The sequence below is a fragment of the Geotrypetes seraphini genome, chromosome 1, assembly GCF_902459505.1.
Source record: "Geotrypetes seraphini chromosome 1, aGeoSer1.1, whole genome shotgun sequence".
Taxonomy (NCBI): domain Eukaryota; kingdom Metazoa; phylum Chordata; class Amphibia; order Gymnophiona; family Dermophiidae; genus Geotrypetes; species Geotrypetes seraphini.
In genome coordinates, this window is record NC_047084.1 from 175843219 (window position 1) to 175864748 (window position 21530).

Below are 21530 nucleotides of genomic sequence, written 5' to 3' on the forward strand. Positions count from 1 at the left end.
AAAATGTGTTCCAGTCTGCATCAGGTATGTTGATGTCCCCTAGCAGTACAGTTTCGCCCCGTAGAGTTATATTCTCTATGTCTTCAATTAATTCTGCGTCCATGTCTTCCGGTTGTCTTGGGGGTCTGTATACCACTCCAAGATACAGGCATTTTTTGCCACCTCTTGCCAGGTTTACCCAGAGGGATTCCCCGGTATACTTGACATCAGTGATCCTGGTGGTCTTGATGTCCTCTTTAATGTATAGTGCTACCCCTCCACCTAACCTGCCCTCTCTGTCCTGACGAAGTAAATTGTATCCCGGTATAGCCATATCCCACCCATGTGCGTCCGTGAACCAAGTCTCGGATATTGCCACCACGTCCAGGTTGGCATCCCTTATTTCAGTTTCCAGTTCTAGAATTTTATTGCCTAAACTGTGTGCATTAACATACATGGCCTTCCACACTTTGTGTTTGCTGAGTCCCTGTAAGGCTATTCCTGACTGAGTCTGTGTGGCTCCTAGAGAACTGTTTGCATATTGGGTCCTTACCTCGGAAACAGAGTGTCGACTCGTCCCATCAGGATAGTTCCTTTCCACACCAGTATATGAGTAGGTCCCCTCCCCCAACTTACCTAGTTTAAAGCCCTGTGAAGCAGGCGGGCTAGTCGGTGTCCGAAGACGTTCTTACTTCTGCTGGTCAAATGGAGTCCATCTGGTCCCTGTAGTCCCTGCAGCGCCGCTCTATGATCCAGGAATCCGAAGTTCATATCTCGACACCATCCTTGTAGCCATTCGTTCGTTCTCCGGATGCATTCATCTCTGGCTCTTCCCTTGCCTCTAACTGGGAGGATTGATGAGAAGACTACCTGCACACTTGTCTGCTTCAGCCTCTCACCCAAGGCTCCGAAGTCTCTGGTGATGGTCTCTGGGGTGTTCCTGGCAGTGTCATTCGTACCTATATGGATAAGAAGCATAGGAAAATGGTCAAGAGGTGTAAGTAGTTTACCCAGGCTGGTGGTGACGTCCCGTATTTTGGCTCCAGGCAGACAGCAAACCTCTCTTGAGTGAGCATCCGGTCTGCAGATTGGTCCCTCAGTGCCCCTCAGCATGGAGTCCCCAATGACTATAACTCTGCGCTTCTTCCGTTGTGGAGGGGGAATTCGGTCTGCAGATGGGGTTGCGTGTTGGGCCTGCTCCTGTTCTTCGAGTTCTTTGTGCTGGGCCTGCTCCAGTACCTTGTCGGCGGCTTCTTCCTGAAGAATCTGGAATCTATTCTTCAGGACAACTTGAGGGGTTGATGTAGGGTTGGCCTGTTGGGAAGAAAAAGAAGAGGATGAAGAGGTTGAAAAAGGGGGGGGGGATCTTCTATGTTTACCTGTGGAAGAGGTCACCAACTGCCAGGTGTCATTGCTGCCAGCCATTTCCTGTATCCCAAATGTAGGCTTCAAAGCTGATGATTTGGGTGTCTCTAGAATGGACTTGTCGTGGGTCTGCTCTGTAATTTGGGACAATTCCTGAACGACTCCGTCGATGTAGGCTTCATCCTCTCGGATGCTTCTCAGGCGGACCACCTCCTCCCTGAGGCTCCACAGTTCCTGCATGAGGGCTCCATCCAGCTGAGCGGCCTCCTCTGTTTGCGTGGAGACTGTAGTGTAGTGCCCGGGGGTGGATTCGGTCTGCACGGAGACCTCTGTCCACCGTCCTGAGTCCTCCTCCCTTTGTACGCCGTCCGTGATCTCTTCCAGGGTCCCCATGGTGGCTGGAATGCTGGATTTGATTGTAGCCTTGGCGCTTCTAGTCCTCCCTGCCATTTCCGAGTTGCAAATTAGATCTGCCTGTCAGTAATTAGAAAAAGAAAAGAGAGTTAGAAAAAAAAAATCCTACTGAGAGCTAGTGCGAGATTATGACAGATTTGGGTGTCTGAGAGAATACGAAGTTAGGAGCTGAGGGTATCTGAAAGGGTTGGCTAAGTGTGAGTTAACTCTGCGTGCAGCTATCTGAAGAATAGAGAGAGAAGAGAAGAATGACAACAGAAGAAAAAAAGTGTTTTGTTTTTTTTTTGGGCGGGGGTTTTTTTTTTTTTTTTTAGTTAGAAGTTTTTAGTTAGAAGTTTAGGATTCGCTGCTGGGCTGTCCGGGCTCCTTCCAAGGCTCTTACGCAAAGGCGATCTCGCTAAGGCGAGCGCCTTTGCCGCTCGCCTTCGCCGCGCGCCGTTGGCACTCCCCTTCTTAAGGGGGAGTCCGGGCGCCGATCCTCCTGTCGCGGCTGGTGACGCGGGTGGGCGGAGCTAACTCGCGCCGCTACCCGCTCCTCACCGCCGCTGTTCTCTCGCTCCCTTTGCCTCTCCTCGCCCTCTGCCACGCGGCTGCTGTGGCTTCCTCCTCGCCCGGCTCCCTTCTCTTAAGGGGGAGTCCGGGCGCCGATCCTCCTGTCGCGGCTGGTGACACGGGTGGGCGGAGCTAACTCTCACCGCTACCCGCTCCTCACCGCCGCTGTTCTCTCGCTCCCTTTGCCTCTCCTCGCCCTCTGCCACGCGGCTGCTGTGGCTTCCTTCTCGCCCGGCTCCCTTCTCTTAAGGGGGAGTCCGGGCGCCGATCCTCCTGTCGCGGCTGGTGACGCGGGTGGGCGGAGCTAACTCTCGCCGCTACCCGCTCCTCACCGCCACTGTTCTCTCGCTCCCTTTGCCTCTCCTCGCCCTCTGCCACGCGGCTGCTGTGGCTTCCTCCTCGCCCGGCTCCCTACATTACAAGAACTTCAACTCACAGAATTGCAGTTATGGTTTCTGATCCAGATATTTTTCAGGTGGCCACACTGAATACATGGCTTGCCAAAATTGTGTTAGAAGCTTCCTCTTATCTTTATTTTAGAAAACAGATAAAAACTCAATTATTCAATAGACTGGCAACCTAATGTATCTTATTTCTTACTTATAATTTTTATCTCATTTTAAATTGTTTGTATCTTCCCACTGCCAAAATTTTAGATGATTTCAATTTTAAATATCTAGCGATAGCGGTTAGCGCAGGAAGCCTCGCCGAATGCTCCCAATGCTCATAGGAACTCTATGAGTGTTGGGAGCAGCGCGGAGCATTCAGTGCAGCTCCCTGCGCTAATAACCGCTATCTTGATTTAGTAAATGGGGGGGGGGGGCTAAATAAAGGAAAGAAAACTCAAAATAAAACAGGACTGGTGTCCCAACATAGACTGAGCAGAAGTATGTGTAAACATTTGAGCAGCAAATAAATAAACATGTGTATTATTTAATCTGAATTGTAGGAGCCCAAAGTGAGCTCAAACATGAAACTGCTGACCTGCTGTTAGTGATCTGTAACCTTTTGCTAAAATCATCTGTAGTACCTGAAGATTGGAGGGTGGCCAATGTTACGCCAACTTTTAAAAAGGATTCCAGGGGAGATCCGTGAAATTACAGACTGGTAAGCCTGACTTCAGTGCCGGGCAAAATGGTGGAAACATTTATAAAAAATAAAATTGTGGAAGACATAGACAAACAGGGTTTAATGAGACAGAGTCAGCATAGATTTAGCCAAGGGAGATCTTGTCTCACCAATTTGCTTGACTTCTTTGAAGGTGTGAATAAACATGTGGATAAAGGTGAGCCGGTTGATGTAGTGTATCTAGATTTTCAGAAAGCTTTTGACAAAGTTTCTCATGAGAGGCTCCTGAAAAAATTAGAGTCATGGGATAGGTGACAAAGTTCAGTTGGAATTAAGATTTGGTTAGAAAACAGAGGGTAGGGTTAAATGGTCATTTTTTTCACTGGAAGAGAGTAAACAGTGGAGTGCCACAGGGATTTGTACTGGGACCGATACTATTTAATTTATTTATAAATTATCTGGAAATTAAAACAGTGAGTGAGATGATTAAATTTGCAGATGACACTAAACTGCTTAAAATTGTTAAAATGCATGAGGATTGTGAAAAATTGCAGGCAGGCCTTTGGAAAATGGAAGACTGGGCATCCAAGTGGCAGATGAAATTTAATGTGGACAGATGCAAAGAATAACCCAAATCATAGTTACCAGATGCTAGGGTCCTCCTTGTGGGTTAACACCCAAGAAACAGATGTGGGTGTCATTGTAGACAATACTATGAAACCTTCCTCCCAATATGCGACAGCAGCAAAAAAATGCAAACAAGATGCTAGGACATATTTTAAAAAAGGACATTAAAAGGTATTTGAGGAAGGTACCCTGCATCTCTGTTGCCGTGGTATTACAGTGGCACTATCATGGAATGATCAACCGTTACTGCTGTAGTACTGGGTGAGTTTGGCAAAGTTTCCTGTGGTACTGGTTACCACATCACATACATGATTGATTGTTTGTTGGAACATGCTATACAATGCTCCTAACATGGGCCGGGACAGATGGCAACAGGCTGTTTGAAGGGAGGGCTTGGGGGGGGCGGGGATGGCCAGCACAACCCAGGTGGGTTGTGAGCTAGGGTGAGCCTGAGGCCAAAGGGTGGCATGTGGTCTTTGTGTAGAGCATTTACACTGTTGCTGGTAGGTAGGGGCAGAACAATTGCACTTACCACACCTTAAATTTTGCAAAATACTAAATCAGAATACTAAATCAGTAAAACATATTTAGGGTTACCAGTTTTCTGGATTTCCCCGGACATGTCCCCAACAAATAGTGGAAAAAAACATCAGCAATGGTGTTGCTGGTAATCAATGAAGTTTGAATAGAAGTTGTAAGGCATAATATTAGGAACTCGCACTCTGCATTCAAACAATTCAAAATTTGAACAGAAATTAAACACTAACACATCATTATTATGGCATAAATTTGGCCGCAGCTTTATTAATTTTCAAATTACATAACAATGTATTTAACTTATTTCATCTCCCTCTCTTCCTAGGCAGCCTTCCCTTTCTTTCCCAACAGCTAGTCGGTCCCGACCTAGCTGCTTCTCCCCAACATCCCCACATTAGATTACATTCCAAGTATCCCATCTGCAAGACCTGCGGTGTCGCCCGGCCTCACCTGTCTGTGGCGGTACCGCACACAGCATACAACATTTATCATATCTTGAACTTATATTTCCCCACAATCCCTGGCCGCCTGGAAGGAACTCCAATTCATTTTCCGCCAGCTGCGACTACCTACCCCCCACCCCTTGCTTGCCCAGCACCATCAGTAGAACCAACCATGAAACCACCCACCATCAAAACATCACAAATTAGATTATATACTCCCAACACTTTTCCAATTAACCTCACCCAAAGAGGGAAGGGAGGGAGGGATTGACTCCTACCCTCAAAATCCTAATTTCCCACACACTTCTTTCCAGCCTACCCTCCTCACACCCCACCTCCCACAGACAAAACTTCCAACAATTCTCCCGCCGAAATCCACCACACACAATCATTCCTTCTCAACCAATCACCATTCACCTACACTTAATCACTAACTCAAAACCTATAAATTTAAACCAATCAAAAACTTCAAAACTCCCCATTAATTCTTATTAGCTCCTCTGTACCTCACTCCTAACCCCTTACCCCCCCCCTCCTCTTTACCTTTATCCTGAACTCATGCAGGGCTCGTCCCATATTATGCGCCCTTTAATTAATTCAAAGGGCTTTCTTAATATTAGGAACTCGCACTCTGCATTCAAACAATTCAAAATTTGAACAGAAATTAAACACTAACACATCATTATTATGGCATAAATTTGGCCGCAGCTTTATTAATTTTCAAATTACATAACAATGTATTTAACTTATTTCATCTCCCTCTCTTCCTAGGCAGCCTTCCCTTTCTTTCCCAACAGCTAGTCGGTCCCGACCTAGCTGCTTCTCCCCAACATCCCCACATTAGATTACATTCCAAGTATCCCATCTGCAAGACCTGCGGTGTCGCCCGGCCTCACCTGTCTGTGGCGGTACCGCACACAGCATACAACATTTATCATATCTTGAACTTATATTTCCCCACAATCCCTGGCCGCCTGGAAGGAACTCCAATTCATTTTCCGCCAAAGTGGAGACAGCATAAGCTTGTCACCACTCCCCCAAACTAGCTGCAGCCAAATTACACTTTAAACACAGCTTCCAACAAATCCTGCACTGTGCTAATGAAAATATCCAGACCAATATCAGATAAATGAGCCCCATCCGGCCTGTATAAGCCAGGGCAATCTGTAGATAACAAATCATGACTAAGGATCATACCCCCCAAACAGCCCACCCATCTAGCAACCTCCACATTCACCCTACGCCGCAATCTCTCAATCGCACGCTCATTTCGAGCATCTTTCCACACCAAACGAGGAATAATTTTAGACCAAACTAAGCGAGTTAACGGAAAATGAGACAACAGAATAACAAAATCCTTTTGCATTTGCCTAATCAAATCCACCCCCTTAATATGACATAAATCATTCCCTCCCAAATGAACAAGTATCAAATCTGGATAAGAGAAACGTTCAGCCTCCAACAAGGTTGGCAAGAGTTGATTCCAGCGCATCCCACGCTGTCCCAGCCAATGAATGGAGATACCCAATTCAGCCAGTCCAAGATTCAACCCCCAACGAGAAGAAACTGCATGCTTTCGTGCCCAGAATATGAAAGAATGCCCACATAGCCAGACACACACCTCCACTGGCAAAGTCCGGATGCGAGCTAAATAAGATAAGGAGAGAAAACAAATTAAGTGTAACTGAGCATATCAATTAGTACGAACATAACCCAAATACCTATTGGACGCCCACCTCCCAATTTTCCTAATGAAATCCGGAGACCCACCCTCCTGAGCCGCAAAAGTAGCTGCCCCAATTCGAAAGGAATGAGTGCCAAATAGCGCAGGATTTAAACCTACACAACCCAACACTCGTTTAAAAACTGCATTAAAATGAAACCGAGTTAATGGTGACCCATCCGCATGCACCAACCAAAACAAGCCCTGTTGAGGCCGAATTGATGCATACCGATGAGCCAAAGATACGGGACACTCCGAAAATTGCACCACTGCATGCAATCGAAACCAACATCCTTTCCCCATAGGGTCTGTCTTGGAGCTCCGTATACAACCACGCAACTCTAATGAAGACAAAACCACATCACTAAACAACAACCCCGTCCTACCAACCGAATTCTTTGAAGAAGCCACCAATTCACTGATGCGCAATGCCCCAAAAAAAGCCACTGAAAAGGCTAGTCGGAAAAGAACCACTTCAAAAGGAGACACACAAATCTTAGGAAGTGACTCCCCTATACTCACTAAGTGGTCCGTCAAAATAGGCAACCTTACCAAAGCCGGACTAAAGGAAGCCTTCCCACGAACAAAACCCACTCGAAGCTTACGAACTAAAAAGGAGGAAGTAGGATCCTTCCAACCTTGAATCTTACAAACAAAAGCAACCCCTGCCAATACTTGATTCACCACCCCCACCGACCATCCAACAGAATGCGCAAATAAAATAAAAGCAATGATAGAACTCTCATCAATGTTCAAACAATCAGCTCCTTGAAAAGACTGTAAAAAATACATAAAACGACGCCATCCAGCACTGTACACTTTCCACGTGTTAGGTGCCAACGAATTCTTCAACAAAGTCTGGAAGCTTCTAGGAAGTGCTGCCACAAAGCTGCCGGCATCCGTGTCGGGCCACCGTCCGCTCCAGGAACCAACGCATGAAAACGGGTCCACTGAAAGCGAGAAAGAGAATCAGCAATTGCATTAGTATGACCAGGAACATGACGCGCCCTCAGTGTCAAATTCAAGCATAAACATTCCAGCACTATCAAACGCAACAAACCCAGTAACAATTTGCAATGCACTCTCTGCCTATTTACCGCTTCAACTACCGCCACATTGTCTGAACTTAATAAGACCCGTCTATTCTCTAATCTACCACCAAATAATTTCAGTGTCACCCACACTGGAAACAACTCCAAAAATGCAATGTTATCACACCATCCCCTGGCACGCCATCCCTCTGGCCAAGCCTCAGCACACCAAGCTCCATGAAAATAGATTCCAAAACCACACCCACCAGAAGCATCTGTAAACAGACGCAAATCAGTATCCGATACCAATGGCTGAGGCCATACTCTCACCCCATTAAACTTTACTAAAAAGGTTTTCCACATGAACAAATCCTCACGCACTACACGAGACAATCGTATACGGTAATGCTTTTTTGTAACACCTTTAGTTAATAAAGCCAAATGACGTGCAAAAACACGACCCATGGGTATAACACGAGAGGCAAAATTCAACCGCCCCACCAAAGACTGAATTTCAGCGAGGGTCAACTTCCTCCTCTGCACAGCTCTGTCAATTTCAGTACGCAAAGCATGAACTTTTTCCAAGGGCAAGCGAGACTCCATTCGCACAGAATCTAACTCAATACCCAAAAAAACCAAAGTCGAGCAAGGCCCTTCTGTCTTACTTTCAGCCAACGGTACACCCAACCGATTCATCACACCACGGAATGTATCTAACAGCACACTACACTGATTAGACCCTACAACACCTCCAAACAGGAAATCATCCAAATAATGTACAATACAGGATGACCCAGAACATTGCTCCAGTACCCAATGCAAAAAAGTAGAAAAAGCTTCAAAATATGCACAGGAAACCGAGCAACCCATAGGCATACATTTATCAAAATAATAATGTTGTTCAAAGTGAAAGCCTAATAAATAAAATGACGAAGGGTGAACCGGCAATAACCGAAAAGCTGATTCGATATCAGCTTTAGCCATTAACGCACCAGGACCCAAACCCCTTAACATGTCTAACGCCCTATCAAAAGATGCATATTGTACCGAGCAAAAATTCGGATCAATAAAGGAATTCACACTGAACCCCAAAGGAAAGGATAAATTATGAATTAAACGGAATTTTCCTGGCTCCTTCTTTGGAATAACCCCCAGAGGCGAAAGCACCAAATTATCAAAAGGAGGAGACAGGAAAGGCCCCGCAATTCTTCCCAAATTAATTTCTTTGCCCAATTTTTCCCGAACCACCATAACATGTTTATCAACAGATGGTGAATTCACACAGGTATGCAACAGCAAAGGACCATCAAAAGGGATAAGGAACCCTTTAGTAAAACCCCCCCAAAGCCTGTCAGCATCTACCTGATTAGGATATAAGGGCAACCAATGAGCAAGCTCCTGTATATCAACGGGGGAAGGGGCCTTGTCCAGACACACTCGAGGCAGCCGCTCCAGCGGATCGCCCAACCGGTCCTTTACTCCAGGCCCCAGGACATCTAATGGCAGGGTGGGAGCCCGAGCACTGACTACACACATGCCGGAATCTACACCCAGCTCTGTCACACCGACCTCCATTAAACTGGAAACAGGCTGAGCCCACCAATCCCACTCGTGCAGTGCCTTGCCACCCAAACCCCATTCCCCCAACACCAAACCCTGCTCGACCCATTCCTGCTGGACCTGAGGCTCCCCTCCCCAAAGGCATAGAGCCTCCTGAGGAGGGGACTCCTTGAAAAAACGATGGTCGAACTGAAGTCATTTCAGTCAACCACAAGTCCACATCCCTAAAGCCCCAAGCTTCAGACTTATCCCGAGCCATACCACGTCGAAAATGCTCGTCATAATTTAACCAGGCCCACCCACCATAAGTCCGGTAAGCCCGTAAAATCAGATCAGCATAACGCAGTAAGCCAGGATACAACCCCGGTTTGGCAGACCCTAACACACTAGCATACACATGAAAACCCAATAACCAGTTAAATATAGTTCGAGAAACTCTACTTCTCTTTTTCTTCCCCTCCTCTTTGCCTTCCTCACTTTTCTTTCTTTCAAAACCTTCCTGCTCAGATTCCAATAAAGCAAAGACATCCACATATTTCATTCTCAAAATTTTTCTCTTCCACTTCTGAGACAACTGCCCATCCAAAGGTGCAATTTCACATAACGTATGTCCAGAACGAGAAAATTGTGCAATGCCACCCGACGTACTGGGCACACCAACACCACTTCCAACCGGTGCAGCCACAGGCACCACATCCGACGAAGAAGATGAGGAAGGAGAATGAGAAGAATCCCAAGAATCCGAAGATTCCCAAACATGCATAGGATCTACCAAATCCAACCTCCTACTCTTACGATCCCTATCCATATGCCTAACCACATGCTGCAAGCGATGCAAAAATTTTTTATTCCTCAACCTTTTGCCTAAAGACTTCCGTGGAGCACCCCCCGCACTACCCACCCCTCCACTAACCAAACCTTCAGACTCTCTACCCCCAGCCACCATACCCAACAAATCAGACACACATCTAGCAAACTCACCAGCCGGAGCCGTCACAGGCATTGTGGAATTGAGTGATTGAGAGGTGCCAGGTACAGCAGCATCAGGACCTTCTTCAGCCACCTCCGCCCTCAAAGCCTCCGGGCGCGAGCCACTGCCACCAGCGGACCCCACCACAGCATATCTCCGTGCAGGTCTCACTCCAGCTGAAACACTCAAACTTTCAGCTGCAAGACGCCTGGCCACCTGTCCAACAGTGCTAGCCCTGGAAACATTATTTGTCTTCCGAGGGGCCTTACTAACCCGTGCCACCTTCTGCCCCTTTCCAGGCTGTTTCTTTTTAGGCAGCACTTTTTGTTTAGGAGCCATAAATGAAGCAGCCCGTTTTGCTGACTGAGAAAAATGCTCCCAAGCCAACACCTAAACAAGCAGTGAAAAACAAAATTGCAAGTAAAACACAAGCTCCCCCACCAGCTCAGAGCAGACAAACACTCACCCAAGCTGCTACATGAATTCCAAACGGTCACCGCTTCCCCCACCTCCGAATCCGTGCTGTAACTCCGCTCCACTCCAACAACGACCGGCCCGCAAACCGGACCACCCAGCAAGTCCCCGCCGCTGCTCGAGCCGGAAAGCAGTTCGCTCCTGCCGCAAACCACCCGACAGGAACTAGAATGCAGGCGTACTACTTTACCTCACACCACGGCAACTGCAGCAGCTAACACCGCCTTAAAAACAAAGGGGAACTGCCCGAACCAGCACTAAAATCGCCGCAGCAAGTTCCCACACGAGCACCACCTCAGCACCAAGGTAAACGCGCCGCGAAACCACAATAAATTCAACTCCTTCACATTAAATTAAATGAACTTGAATTAAATGAGCTGAAATTGCCTGAAAGAATTGCTCCTAATTGACTCCTACCCTCAAAATCCTAATTTCCCACACACTTCTTTCCAGCCTACCCTCCTCACACCCCACCTCCCACAGACAAAACTTCCAACAATTCTCCCGCCGAAATCCACCACACACAATCATTCCTTCTCAACCAATCACCATTCACCTACACTTAATCACTAACTCAAAACCTATAAATTTAAACCAATCAAAAACTTCAAAACTCCCCATTAATTCTTATTAGCTCCTCTGTACCTCACTCCTAACCCCTTACCCCCCCCCCTCCTCTTTACCTTTATCCTGAACTCATGCAGGGCTCGTCCCATATTATGCGCCCTTTAATTAATTCAAAGGGCTTTCTTTAATTTTAAATTAATTTCCAAAAGCATCATTGAAAATGAAAGCATTTCAGAGAACTCTTAAATTTATCTAGTGTCATTTCCTCTCTAATATGGGTAGGCAGGAGATTCCATTGTCGGGGGGCTGTTACCAAAAAGATTTTGTTTCACCTGGTATTTATAACCTTCAAGGAGGGTATTGTAAGAAGATGCTGATTAGAAGATCTTAGCATTCTGGAGGCATAATGGGGAATAAGAAGCCTATCCAGAAATAGAAATGTTACAGAGAAGGGCAACGGAAATGATCAAAGGGATGGAATTACTTCCCTATAAGGAAAGGCTAAAGCAGTTAGGGCTCTTATGCCTGGAGAAGAGAAGGTTCTGTAGTGATATCTATGGCTTATGAACCAAACTCTAGGCCTGAACCAATTTTGTCATGTCTGCATATCTGCTTCTTGCTTCTTCTTTTGGCCCTGCCATCACCATGGTCACTCAATCATATGCCCAGTGCAAGAATATCGATCTTACTGATTTTCATCTAGTGAGAGCATTTTTAAACTCAACTACTAATATATACCGGGTAATTTATCAATTTTCAGCATTTAGTGATTATCTGCATTGACTGTGTGAAAACACTCATGAAATCAACTCATAGCTGCCCATTTCTTCATTGGTGTCTTGCCTCCATAACATTTTCTACAAAAACTTTTCAGGCTTATTGATAAGTTTTCCTTTATATAATTTTTTTTTTAAGTTAATCATTTTTATTGGAAAACAGAACAAGATACAAACAAAACAAAACAACAAGGTACAGGCAGTATCACCAAGAAAGCACAAGGTAGCAAATGCACAAGGTAGCAAAATTGAATCACACAGAAGACAATGGCAGGAATAGGTGCATAAGCGAAAAGAACATTGTACAGTCAGTCAGCTATTACAGTAGACTTGTAAAGGAGACCAAATCTGATTTAAAGCAGAGTGCGACCCCCTGCGTTCAGCCACTCAAAGCTCATATTAATTGGCATTGAGAACCATGTGCCACCATTGAGAAGTAGATACTGGGGACTGTTGTTTCCAGTGGAGCAACACGGTCTTCATAGCCAGGCCAAGAAGAATGTCAAATAAAGCAGAATGATGTCAAGGAAGTGAAGGTTCCAGAATGGCAGAGCATAGCATCACTGTATGGTAGCTCAGAGTAGCAGGAAGAGGGAGAATGTGACTCACAATATCCCCCACCTCTGACCAAAAGCCAGAGATGAAGGAACAGTCAAAAAGCAGGTGTTGGAAGGTGCGAGTAGATGCCAAGCATATCCAGCAGCTGCTAGAGGATGTCGGCGAGACCCGCTGCTGCTTGACTGGAGTCCACAGGGATTTATGAAGAACAAAGAACAGAGATTGCCGAATGGAGGCCGAATGCAAGGGTCGATTACAGTAGCGCCACACATGGTACCATTGACGCTCAGTGATGGTACAGTCAAGGTCCCGCATCCACATCTGCTAGATAGGTAGAGGATGCTCAACTCTGGATCTTAGATATAAGAGCACCATAAATTACAGACATTACATGGGGTCGGGAACTCCAGTGAGCCAACAGCAGAGCATATTAGCCTGAACCCAAGTAAAGGCTCTCCAAAGTGGTCCAAAAGCAGCATGGATACTTTATTTTATTTAAGCATTTATATACCACTTATAGTCTAAGTGGTTTACATTCAGTTCTCAGAGAAAACCAAAAAAACTCTGTGGAGTGACGATGTTCCTAAATGGACTTTATTTGAAAGTATCAAAGTTCCAAAGGTACACTGAAATCATCCACATAAAATAATTCCATCCACATAAAAGTAAATCATCCACATAAGAGCCTTAAAGGACCTAGTCCGCTAGGGATACAGGACCCAACACGGTCCGCGTTTCGACAAAAAGTCTTCTTCAGGGGTCAATTCCTTTTGTTTTTTACATTCAGTTCTCAAGCATTTTTCCCTATCTATCCTGGCAGGCTCACACTCTATCTAATGTACCTGGGGCAATGGGGGGATTAAGTGACTTGCCCAGGATCACATGGAGCAGTGTGGGATTTGAACCCACAACCTCAGGGTGCTGAGACTGTGGTTCTAACTGCTGCACCACACACTCCCCCTACTATGACAAAGTTGGAGATATCTATATACCTGGTGAGAAGGCACCCCATAAATAGATTCTATCTGAGCAAAGGTCATCAGTCTAAGATCAACAAGAATATCCTGCAAATGCCAGATTCCAGAATTAATTCAGGTAGGCCATAACGCTGTACGTGACCCTATAGTTATACATGGATTACCCCAGATAGGGGAATGTACACTAGTATACATAGGGTGTGGAAGGATATGCCCAAGACAGAGTAGCGCCTTCTGGGTAACAGAAAGTACCACCCACTTCTGGAAACAAGGAATATTGTTGGAAAAGCAGGCTTTAACCAAAGCATAGGGAGCATCCCAGGCCCTCTTCTAGCACACCCCAATAGGGCATAGTACAGCTGGTCTGGGGCAAAACCCACTTATTAGCACCCCATAACAAAGCTGCAGTGGCATATGAAGAGTATTGAGGGAATTTGACCCCCCCCCCTTTGATTCCAAGGCTTCTAAAGAGTAGATAGGGCTATTTGAGAGGGTTTCCCATTCTAAAGGTAGTTCAAGGGGGACCACTGAGTACAGAATGTCTGGAATTTAGTGAGCAATACTTTGACATTCAGAGCCACCGTGTCTTGCCAGGTGTTACAGAATTGGATGCCTAGATATTTAAGATCAGAGGAGAACCAAGTAAGACCATAAGGAGCAATCATAGCTTGAGTGCAGTAAGGATTCAGAGGGAGAACCTCAGTCTTATCCCAATTAAGGGTATAGCCTGAAAATCAGTCAAAAATATAGATAAGAGAAAGGATAGCTGGAAGACTAGCCTCTGGCCTGGAAATCATCTGCAAAGGCAGAAACTTGGACCTCCCAGGGACCCACCTAGATACCCTGGACGTCCGGGGAGGAATCCAAGCGCCACAAAAGAGGTTCCAGGGCCAGATTGAACACGAGAGGCAAAAGGGGACAGCCTTGTCTTATTCCCCGAGTCAGGGAAAAATAAGGAGACAAATAACCATCCACATTCAATCTGGCCCTAAGATTAGCATACAAGAGACGTACCATATCTATGAAAGCATCACCCAACTGAAACCACCTCAGAGTGTAGAATAAATAAATAAATACCTCCACTCTACATAGTCAAAAGCTTTTTCAGTGTCAAGTGACATCACGCATGTGGGAGTGGAGGTATTTTGGGCAGCTTGCAGTACATGGCAAAATATCCTGGCATTATCAGCGGTCAGCCGCCCCTTCACAAAGCCACATTGTGTAGGGTGAAAGAGCAACGCCAATGCTCTAGCCAATCTTTCTGCAAGAAGTTTCGCAAATATTTTACAATCATAATTGAGTAAGGAGATGGGTCTGTAATTTTAGGGCAAAAGGGAATCCTGTCCTGGTTTAGGAAAAATCACAATGTCAGCTTCAGCAAAGGTTCCCCTGCTGGTCTTTCTAGCTAAAAAGTCATCATATAGCCAAGTGGTCTCAAACTCAAACCCTTTGCAGGGTCACATTTTGGATTTGTGGGTTCTTGGAGGGCCTCAGAAAAAAAATAGTTAATGTCTTATTAAAGAAATGACAATTTTGCATGAGTTAAAACTCTTTATAGTTTATAAATCTTTCCTTTTGGCTAAGTCTTAATAATAATATTGTTGTTCATAGCTAAAGAGACATATGATGAAGAAACTGTTTTATTTTACTTTTCTGATTATGATAAACATACCGAGGGCCTCAAAATGGTATCTGGCGAGCTGCATGTGGCCCCTGGGCCGCAAATTTGAGACCACTGGTCTTTCTGATGTTTGGCGCTTTTTCCACTCCAAAGAACTTGAATATACCTTTTGGTCAGCGCCTCACTTGTCGGCCATGAGATTGGACTACTTTCTTATCTCCCATTCTCACCTACAATCTGTGCGGACTCCCTCTATACTTCCTTGCCCCTTGTCCGATCACTCCGCAATTTCGTTTACACTTTGTCTTTCTACTCCTTCCTCTCCTGCCTCCAAGTAGCACCTGAATACCGCTCTGCTAGCCGATACTGCATTTCTTGCCAAAGTCGAGACCTGGACCAAGGATTATTTCCTGCATAATGACACTCCTGGTATGTCCTATCAGACCATGTGGGATGGCTATAAGGCCTATTTGAGAGGGGAAATCATAGTGTACTCCGCTCATCTAGTTAAAGATCGTAAATGGCTCTTGACTGACTTGGACACTCAGATCTAACATCTGGAAGTATGCTATCATGCCTCTCCCACTGTTTCTGATTTGATGCAGCTTTGTAAACTCAGATTTCGCTATAACTCTATTCTTTCCGAATGGGCAGGTATACTATTGATGAATGAAGGTGCAATAAGGCAGGCACGATGTTGGCCAACTACCTTAAGCATAAAAAGTGGGCTAGTCATATTAAAGCCATTCAGGTTCCTGGTCATTTAATCACTGATCCTACCGCCATAGCTGCCAATTTTCGTTCGTTCTATGAACAACTATATACTTCGGGAGTTAGTCCATCCCAGGGTGCCCTTGCTGCTTTCTTCAAAGATCTGCTCCTCCCCTACTTTGCCACCTAAGTTCCTTGAGGATCTTAATCAGCCCCTCACCGCAGTGGAAATAAGAGAGGCTGTTGCTGGCTTAAAAACTGGGAAGGCTCCTGGGGGGGATGGATACTCCCTGGCTTTTTATAAAACTTTTTAGTCATTTCTGATCCCCCAGCTACATAGGCTATATCAGTGGTCTCAAACTCGCGGCCCGGGGGCCACATGCGGCCCGCCAAGTACTATTCTGAGGCCCTCGGTATGTTTATCATAATCACAAAAATAAAATAAAACAGTTTCTTGATCATATGTCTCTTTAGCTACAAGTTACAATATTATTATTAAGACTTAGACAAAAGGAAAGATTTATAAACTATAAAGAGTCTTATCTCATGCAAAATTGTCATTTCTTTAATAAACTACCAAATAGAGAGATAATTTACTCAGTAATCTGTGACACTTATAACTATATACTCTTATGATCATAGCTATAGTTCAAATAGAATTATTCTTCATTAACTTTGATTTTTAAACTCTTGTTGATTATTATATAAATTATTTGTGAAGTGCTCAGACCGAGAAACCCATAAAATAGTGATGTCACTACAATGAGGTTTTCAAGGGGACCATCATTGCCTTCACAAGTCCCCGGCCCTCCCTATACCTATCTGCTTGATGTATCCAACAATTTATGTTGTTCTATTTCGGGGAGCTATCTACGATATTGCTTCTCATTGGTGACATAACTTAACAACTAAGTGTGTGAAAAAGAAAATAAAAATAAAAAATAAATAATAAAAGTGCTTATCTAAAATGTAGTGTTGCTCATTATTTCATTGTCTGATTGGAGTCCCGTCCCTCCATGAAGTCTATCCATGGAGGGACGGGACTCCAATCAGACAATGAAATAATGAGCAACACTACATTTTAGATAAGCACTTTTATTATTTATTTTTTATTTTTATTTTCTTTTTCACACACTTAGTTGTTAAGTTATGTCACCAATGAGAAGCAATATCGTAGATAGCTCCCCGAAATAGAACAACATAAATTGTTGGATACATCAAGCAGATAGGTATAGGGAGGGCCGGGGACTTGTGAAGGCAATGATGGTCCCCTTGAAAACCTCATTGTAGTGACATCACTATTTTATGGGTTTCTCGGTCTGAGCACTTCACAAATAATTTATATAATAATCAACAAGAGTTTAAAAATCAAAGTTAATGAAGAATAATTCTATTTGAACTATAGCTGTGATCATAAGAGTATATACATTTCTTTAATAAGACATTAATTAATTTTTCTGCGGCACTTCAAGTACCTACAAATTCAAAATGTGGCCCTGCAAAGGGTTTGAGTTTGAGACCACTGGTCTAAGGGGTCCGGATTTTCCAAACGGAAAATCTGGTAACCCTACTTATAATAAAATAGAAATAGATTATACCTATCAAGCTACTATTATAAACCTCTAAGCATTGAAATATCAAAGTAAATGTCCATCATTAAACAAATAAGAATCCACAAATTGCAATAGGGAAGGAAGCAACATTTATTTATTTATTTATTCAATGTTTTTATACCGTTCTCCCAGGGAAGCTCAGAACAGTTTACATGAATTTATTCAGGTACTCAAGCATCTTTCCTTGTCTGAGTGGAGTGGAGCAGGTACATGTGAGTTGCTTGTTTATGCTTTCCAAAAATACAAGGACAGAGGGCATGTAATGAATCTACTAAGTAGTAGATTGAAAGCAAACAGGAGAAAATATTTGTCCACAAAATATGTTATTAAACTCTGAAATTCGTTGCTGGAGAATGTGGTAAAAGCAGCTACCTTAGCAGGGTTTAAAAATAGTTTGGATAACTTCCTAAAAGTCCATAAGCTGTTATTGAGATGGATGAGGGGAAATCCACTGCTTATTCTTAGGATAAGCAACATAGAATCTGTTTTTCTCTTTGGAGACAGGATACTAGGCTTGACGGACATGAAGTCTATCCCAGCATGGCAGCTCTTATGTTTTGTTTAGGGAAGGCAATGGTACCCACAATGATCACATGAAATGTAAATGACTGGTTTATTACTAGAATGTTCCTCTCCATGCTTGCTTGAAAGATAATGGAATATTTTATTACCCTAAGCTATATTTTTGAAGACCTAAACTTGAAGATGTTTAATACAGAGTAATTACAGGTTAATAATACTGTCCTCTTCATGGATTAAGTGATCAATAGTTTGTGATTAATATCCCAGTCTGGGCATTTTGCCAAAATTAATTAAACAGTGCTCTACTGCATTGAGAAAGATCAAATAACTGATAGCATAAACGATTTTCCACTTTCTCTTACAAGCATTCTGGTAGAATGTGTAGGCATCATTGAGAGAGCCGTACACTACAATGAGAGCAAAAAGAATTGATGTTAGTATACTGTAGAGTTGAAGGACCCTAGATAATTTTTTTTTGTACTGCACGTGCCATAGATTGAATTTAAGAAAACTTTTTAATATGTATTATTTGTTGGTAGAGGCTAGAGCAACAAAGAAGACTCTCCCCTGAAGAAGCCAGTAAGAGTGAAAACTAGGTTAGAGATTAATCAGACATTTGTTTGACCAAGACACATTTTGGAGGTTGTTTACATTTGACTGAGACTAATTTTCAGTGGATACATTTTGAAAGCTTTTTTTTTTTTTTTTTTGCAGAGATCAGTCCGACTGACACTTTTTAAAGTACATTAATTGACTTAACTGTGATGGTTCTCCTTAATAAAGAATCATGCCGCCTTTCTGTGGTACAACCAAAGTGGTTTACATTTATTATATGCAAGTATATTCTCTGTCCCTAGTGGGCTCACAATCTAAGTTTTGTACCTGGGGCAATGGAGGGTTAAGTAAATTGCCCAGAATCACAAGGAGCCACAGTGAGAATCAAACCCAGTTCACCAGTTCTCAAGCCACTGTGCTGACCATAAAGGAGACCGTGGAGTGTTGAGCAGGCTAGATCTAAAGACAGATACCCCAGAGACAATGGCACCCTAGATCCAGAGGAAATTAAGGTAAGGTTATTTGTGAATAGCAACAACCTTTTTTTTCAGGGAGGGGGGAGGGTTGAACTATGGCTTTAGTGCTAGTGGCTGCTAGGTCTTCACTGCCTAAACCCAGGCTCAAGGATATAACCAGAAAGTAGAGGAATGCCGCAAACCATCTGATCCCATCTGCACAAGCCTCAGTTATGATTTTATATTGAACGTGTTTTATTAAAGTATGAAAAGAAACAATTTTCTGTACAATTGTCATTTTATAAATATAAATAATACAGATCAACAAAACCCCGGTCGCCCCTCCCCGTCACATAAATCCCCTCTATTATCAAGAAAATGGAATAAGCCAAGGTGCCTCACGAGCGTCTACTCCGGAAACTGAAGAACCATGGGGTGGACGGAGATGTGCATAGATGGATCAGAAACTGGTTGGCGGGTAGGAAACAGAGGGTAGGGGTGAAGGGCCACTATTCGGACTGGAAGAGGGTCACAAGTGGTGTTCCGCAGGGCTCGGTGCTCGGGCCACTACTATTTAATATATTCATAAATGATCTAGAAATAGGGACGACGTGTGAGATAATAAAATTTGCAGACGACACCAAACTATTCAGTGGAGCTCAGACTAAAGAGGACTGCGAAGAATTACAAAGGGACCTGAATAAACTAGGGGAATGGGCGACGAGATGGCAGATGAAGTTCAACGTTGAGAAATGTAAAGTACTGCATGTGGGAAGCAGAAACCTGAGGTACAACTATACGATGGGAGGGATGTTATTGAATGAGAGTACCCAGGAAAGGGACTTAGGGGTAATGGTGGACATGACAATGAAGCCGACGGCACAGTGCGCAGCGGCCGCTAAGAGAGCGAATAGAATGCTGGGTATAATCAAGAAGGGTATTACAACCAGGACGAGAGAAGTTATTCTGCCGTTGTATCGGGCGATGGTGCGCCCGCATCTGGAATACTGCGTCCAATATTGGTCGCCGTACCTTAAGAAGGATATGGCGATACTCGAGAGGGTTCAGAGGAGAGCGACACGTCTGATAAAAGGGATGGAAAACCTTCCATATGCTGAGAGATTGGAGAAACTGGGTTTCTTTTCTCTGGAGAAGAGGAGACTTAGAGGGGATATGATAGAGACTTATAAGATCATGAAGGGCATAGAGAGAGTAGAGAGGGACAGATTCTTCACACTTTCAAAAAATAAAAGAACAAGAGGGCATCTGGAAAAGTTGAAAGGGGACAGATTCAAAACAAATGCTAGGAAGTTCTTCTTTACCCAACGTGTGGTGGACACCTGGAATGCGCTTCCAGAGAATGTAATAGGGCAGAGTACGGTACTGGGATTTAAGAAAGGATTGGACGGTTTCCTGCTGGAAAAGAGGATAGAGGGGTATAAATAGAGGATTTCTGCACAGGTCCTGGACCTGTTGGGCCGCCGCGTGAGCGGACTGCTGGGCATGATGGACCTCAGGTCTGACCCAGCAGAGGAATTGCTTATGTTCTTATGTTCTTAAGTACAGAATGCTATACAGAAATATCATGCTAACAGAATACCGCAGTCACACATGACAGGAATAGTGTTAGGAGAGTGCAATGAGGGCAACTGCTCCCTGGTCAGAGAGAGCCCTAAGCCAGCTGGAAGCTAAAGGAGCACTGCCTGGGCTTTGCAGTCCCCAGTTATGTCTAACACCAGCTATAGCAGGATATATATTTCAAATCTGATATATTCTAATCACAAAATAGAAATAAAATTATTTTTTTCTACCTTTTGTTGTGTCTAGTTTCTGCTTTCATCTTCTTTTCACTCTCTTCCTTCTAGCGTCTGCCCTCTCTGTCTCTTCATTCCTGCATCTGCCCCTTCCATCCACCGTCTGCTCTCTCCCCCTTCCATATGTTGTCTGCCTTCTTTCTATGCCCTCTCCCTTTTCCATCCAGCCTGTGCCCCCTCTCTCCATTTTTACATGATTCGTTCCAGCTTCACTGCTTTCTTCATTTTTATCTCTCCTATACCAGATCTAGCATCTTTGTCCCTCTCTCCTTATTTCTTTGCTGACCCCCTTTCCAGCATCAATCTCTCTCTACTTTCTCATTCCTCTGTCTCTCCCCTTTCCCTCATCTGATCACTCCATTCCACCCTGACCCCTTCCCCTCCTCTAATCTCCCTGCCAACTGTTTCCTTCCTTTTTCCCTTCTCCCTTCCCTCCTCCCCCTAGTCAACAGTAACTCTCTTCCCTTCCCTTTCTCACTGTCCCTCCCAGCAGCATCTCTCCTTCTCCCTCTCTCCAGGTCCAGTAGCAGCTTCCTCCCCTTCCCTCCACTCCCATCCCAGCAGCACGCAATACTTTCCTGCAGCAGCAATTCACTTAGGCAGCCTTGGATCCTTTGA